Here is a 5,904-nt window from a genome sequence, read left to right as displayed (position 1 = left end):
TTCCTCTTCCTCCTCTCCCTCCTCCTCCTCCTCTTCCTCTTCCTCTTCGACCTATTCCTTCATTTCTCTGTGGATCCATTGTTCCAAAGCTCAGTGAACTGATTCGGGCCCTTTTATCTATTTATTGAAGGATCTGATTGATGTGTGTTCAATTTTGACTCGTAGTGTTTCCACCTGGGTAATTGTTTGCTAATTTAGCTCAAGCTGTGCTGACTTGAGTGAACAGTATTGAATGCTAGTGCTTTCTAAATGACCACATGGTGTAAGCACTGAGAAATGTAGGGATTTGTGTGTAGAGTTTTGCAGTAACAGTTCAAATCTGACTCATGTGTTAAAGCAGGGGAATAGTGTTTATAGTTCAGCAAAATGGGTGTGCTTTTTGAAAAATGGCGTTATGATTTTGAAATTTTAGTTCAAAAGCCTGGTTATAGTGTTTTAGCAATCGAGAAAAACTGTAATTTGTTGATTGTGAATCGTAACTGCTGTTAGATTAGATATTACAAATCTCATTCTGATGTTTCAAGAGAGTGAGAGTTTAAATTTATTGTAAGTCATAATGAGATAATGTCCCAAATGCATGCAGGTCCAACAGTTATGGCAAACTGTGCCTCGGGCTGTCCCAGGTGCAAAGATACAATCAGACCTGCATAGATAAATCAAATGGATCTAGAGAATTCCAGCCTGTCAAATTCATCAATACGTGCTGTTAGCTGCCAAAGTAAGGAGCAGGAGTGTGTGTCACCCATACTTCAATAACACACGGAGCGGTGTGCGTCAATACTCTCACAGTCCATCATAGTGGATACGGTGAAGAATCTGCATACATCATTACACTGAGAAGAGTCAACACACAGAACCAAAGAACATAATGTGCTTAAAAACTGTTCATCATTTTGATATTCATTATACTGCCTGCTACATAAACATGTCATCCTGCTGGAGAAAGAATTATACTGTAATGAAACAGCACAAAATAATTAAAGTAATAACTCAAACAAAAATGAAAATGCTGTCATCATCACAAATCTGTCTTCATGGATAGTGAAAAATGTTTAGCAGATTGTTCACACTGCTTATTTTCATACAAGGAAAGGAAAAAAAGTAGTCCATATGACTCAACGCCAGACTCAACTCGTTAATGAGTTTAAGCAATAATAATTAAATTGATATTAATTCCATTGCTGTAGTATGTGAAGCCCACATAATCATGTTGATTGGGAAGTCGTGGCCTAATGGTTAGAGATTCGGACTTGTAACCCAAAGGTTGCGAGTTCAAGTCTCTGGTCCGGCAGGAATTGTAGGTGGGGGGCAGTGAATGTACAGCTCTCTCTTCCACCTTCAATACCACGACTGAGGTGCCCTTGAGCAAGGCACCGAACCCTCAACTGCTCCCCGGGCGCTGCAGCATAAATGGCTGCCCACTGCTCCGGGTGTGTGTTCACAGTGTGTGTGTGTTCACTGCTGTGTGTGTGCACTTAGGATGGGTTAAATGCAGAGCACTAATTCCTAGTATGGGTAACCATACTTGGCCACATGTCACATCACTTTTATACAGAAAAAAGGCTGAAATGCCTCAACATTTATTTTATCTTGTTATAAATTGATGCCCACATCAACATGATAAAAAGTGAATAATTTAGATTTCCTTCGAAAGCAATCAGGTTTCAGAATAAAATCAATATATTGCCTATAAGTTACTAAAAGTAACGCTGTAATGCTGCTTGTGTGTAGTTTTTTGAGCTCTGCAGTCTCTGTTCACTGTAAAAATCAGGTGCTACTTTACATTTTTAAGTTGAATCAAAATAGCTGTTCAAATTACTTAATATTAAACTGATTATATAGTTGAAATTGGTTAACTTGGTAATCTTGATAAGTTAAAGTAAGAGAAAAACATGTTGCCATGACTCATTGACCATATCATGATTACAGTGTTGTTGTTCATTTACATTGTATGGGGGGAAAGCAGCTCAGAAGTGCTTCAAAGCATCTTATGGAAATAAAAAAAAGCATACTGGGTTGGATCAACATGAGAATGAGTAAATGTTGAGAGAATTTGCATGTGGCTGCAACTATTGTAAAACAGAGACAGTCTCAAAACTTTCATAATTTCAGATTTGTTCAGGTTTGTGGATTATAAAGCTTACTCAACACATTATGTACAGACAAGCCTTCATCATTTACGGAGGAAGTCACTCTATGTCCTTCAGGGAGTTCAAAACCCGAGCTTATTAATAAGGTTTCTAAAAGCCCAGTAAGTGTTTAACATATAGCTCCGGGTTGATGGTATTAAACTGAGCAGTTAAACTGAAGTCTGCCTCAGTGAACTGCATGAGTACAGCAGCTCTCCAGTGACATCAAACGTTTCAAATGGGTTAAAAGCTTCAATCATTAAGTTCCCACAGGAGACCGAAGGAGTCGGGCAGACTAATGCGTGCTGGTTAGAGCGTAATGAACTGAGCTGGTCAGGATGAGTTGACTCTCTGGGAGAGACCTTATTAATAGACATGTTAACCTCTTGTTAAGATGCACCATCTGATTGTTCTGATGCCCAGTCGTCTTGCTGTACTTCACTGAAACAGAACCAGATTTGAAACACTTTATATGCATCATACCAGTTTGCCATTTGCGTGCTGCTAAGTTAATGCAGTGATACATATTCAATACAATTGTCTGCTTTTATTTAGAATGAACTGTTTTGCATTATGGGATTGCTTTCATACATAAATGTTATGGTATTTCTTTATTTTGAAACAGGCTTCACATCACGTCTGCACCTATGATGCCTTAAAATGTCACTTCCATAGATCAATCATGTTGCATTCTGGGATTGCCTACTCCATGAATGATACATGCAATGCTGATTTTGAAAAAAAAGGCTGCCTGTTTCGGTAACTCACTAGACTATTTCCATAGCCACGTTAGGAATACAAAGCTGGATGCGACCAGGGCAACACTTCACTGAGTGCTTGCGCTGTCAGTGGCCATATAAGAGTAAATGTGAGTGTATTCATGGAAAGATATGAGAGATACATGTAAATGAAGTTGCGCAGAACTTAATGCAAAAAGGGTCATTGTGTTTTAGACATCTGAGAATCGTGTCTAGTCTTGGCTCAAAGTCTAAAATCATTTTTTTTGGAATCCGCAGGAGCTGTTATAAAGTGCATGCCCTAAATCAGGATCTGTGATCCCTGACGATTACTGTGTGTGAGCAGTGATTAATGTGATTAACTCATTTGATTCCACCAGTCACAATAGTGACCGTAAAGAAGGTTTTCTTTTATAAAGCTGTGCAAATCTTACTGATTGATATTTTTGTGCATTTCCTGCAAACTTGGAAATTATAAAAATAAAGGGTCTCTCAATTAAATGTGTGCAGTGTCAAATGGTTAGTGCAGATTGTCACATGACCAGAGCAGTTTGCTTCCTGTTTGCACCATGAGAAGATGATGGCTGTGTCAAAGCTTGAAAACGAAAGGCTAGTAAAGTATGTTAACATAAAGATATGACAAAGATTTTTGGTACATGTTATCATTAAGGTGTCTAGTATTAATATATGAATTCACAATTCTTCGGTTTTGTTGAGTGTGGTCATAGAATGAGTAAACATGATGAGTGGGATAATACAGTGCATATACATCCAATTGCAGTTCTTAGTGAAGGTTGTTCGAATAGCCTAGTAATAGCAAGCTATAGCTTTGAAAGCATAAGATCCCGCGCTCCCTGCAAATCACTCTCCAAAGCCATTTAGGTATACAATATAAATCCAATTGCAGTTGTTAGTGAAGGCTGCACTAAAATGTTGCAATGACAAAATATTGCATTAAATTAAAAGTTCCAATGTTACAAACAAGTTACACTATTGATGTTGTAATACTGGTAGCACTAATATAACAGTTTTATGATATATCTTACAATAATGTAACAATTTTGAAATATGTTGATGGTTGTATTTTTTTTTTTTGTCTTTTATCTCAGTATTCATAACAGTGTTGTATAAGGGTTTTTAATGCATAATAGTCACCCTAGAATGTGATCAAACAGTTTAAAAAAGCTGGGCTGAGATATATAAAAATTGTAATGACTGCAGAAATATGTTAATTCAGTATACACACTATTCCACTAGAACATTTTCTAGTTCAGTGGTCAAAATATCACTGAAATCTAACTTTTTATTATATATATATATATTTTTTTTCTGTTTGTTTGTTTTGTAAATTGTGTTATTATAATTATTATGACATTATGTGAAATTGACCATAACCGCTTTTAATACAATTCACCATTGCAAATTTTGCAAATAACCATTGCAAATAACAAAGAGATTAAGCAGTATTATATTATAATAAAATGTTGACTTTACAAACATTAAAAAAAATAAAAATATGCAAATATGTGGTAAATAAAATATTTTAACATTTTCTGATTGTAAGCGAACTTTGAAAATACGATTACCTTTTCAGATGTTATGTTTGGGCTTTTGGATCTTTACTATCACTAACTAGGCTTAGGTTCATTTTGAGCCAACAAAACAAACAAACAAAAATGTGCTTTCTGTAAATATGTGGGAATTACTTTATAATAATGGCTGAACTTTCAGGAATGTTTCTAAACAATCCCACACTCTGCTCATGGCTTGTAGATGTAGTACAGCAGCCATGCAATGAGCGCGAGGATTCGTTTAATGAAGCGGATCATATCATTTCAAAATAGTGAAATACACTGAAGAGGGGTGACCGTAACTATATAAAACACTTTATAGAAAAGTATGAGTGCAGTCTTCATCTCATGTGAGTGCACACCGTTCAGATGACTCTTCACAAAAACACTTTATTTTTTAATGTGTAAAACTTTTAACATCAGCACCAAACTGAATGCACCTTTATTAGTTGTGATGAGCACCTTTACTATCTAAAGATCATGTCACAGGTGTAAATCTGACAGTCAGGAAGCACAGTTAAGACACAAACACGCTATGCACATGCAGTTTCCCTAACCCACATAAGCCTGAGACGTAAGATGCGCAGGACTCTGTCTGTTTTCATAGCAAGCATGTCTACAGACCCGGACACACAGAGAGCTCCAGCACACAGAAGCCTGTTCATGAGCTCTGAGCTTCTGTGTTTTTCATTTCAGCATCTCCTCTGGATGTCTCATTGCATCAGAATGTTCATCTGTGATGCATTGTGGGATAGAGCGTCCGGATGGGCAGAAATCATCCCGCTGAATTCCTTTATCTGTCCCTCAGCTGACCTCCTGTCTCCCCTTCCCTCGTCCTGTCAGTCCATCTAAAACACCAGGAGCTCATCTGCATCAAACACACACACCTCTATATTTACACACCTTAACAAATAGTCTATTAACTATTTGTTCATGTTTTTTTCAGTACCCAATCTAAAGTGGAAACTATTCATCATTTGCAAATGTTTATAAATGTTTACTAATCATTAATACTTTTATGAGCAGTTATCTCAATGACAAAAAGTGTCCTGAAAGACCTGAATTTACCCTATTCACACATCTTTATTAATAATTTATTAATCAGTTTGTTCATGTTTTGCAGTAGCCAATCTAAAGTGGAAACTATTCATCATTTGTAAAAGTTTATAAACGATTACTAATCATTAGTACACTTATGAGCATTGGACGTTTAGCTGCTGTGACAACGTTTGTGTAAAGGGTGGTTAGTTACGTTTATGTAAATGCTTGCTAAAGACATCATGCACAGATTGTAATTTGGGTGCAAAACGTGTTTTTATTGCCTCAACACTTATTTTAGTATACTATATCATTAAACAGGGTATTCCTTGAATTATACATCAGCAGGACAATTAGGTAATGTTTAAGAAGTTTAGTAAACATTAACAAGAACATTATCTCATATTTCTAGCTATGTGAATATATATT

This window comes from Sinocyclocheilus anshuiensis, unplaced genomic scaffold, assembly GCF_001515605.1.
Source record: "Sinocyclocheilus anshuiensis isolate Anshui unplaced genomic scaffold, SAMN03320099.WGS_v1.1 scaffold303, whole genome shotgun sequence".
NCBI classification, from domain to species: domain Eukaryota; kingdom Metazoa; phylum Chordata; class Actinopteri; order Cypriniformes; family Cyprinidae; genus Sinocyclocheilus; species Sinocyclocheilus anshuiensis.
The sequence above is the reverse complement of the archived record's forward strand: the minus strand, read 5'-3'. Positions refer to the sequence as shown.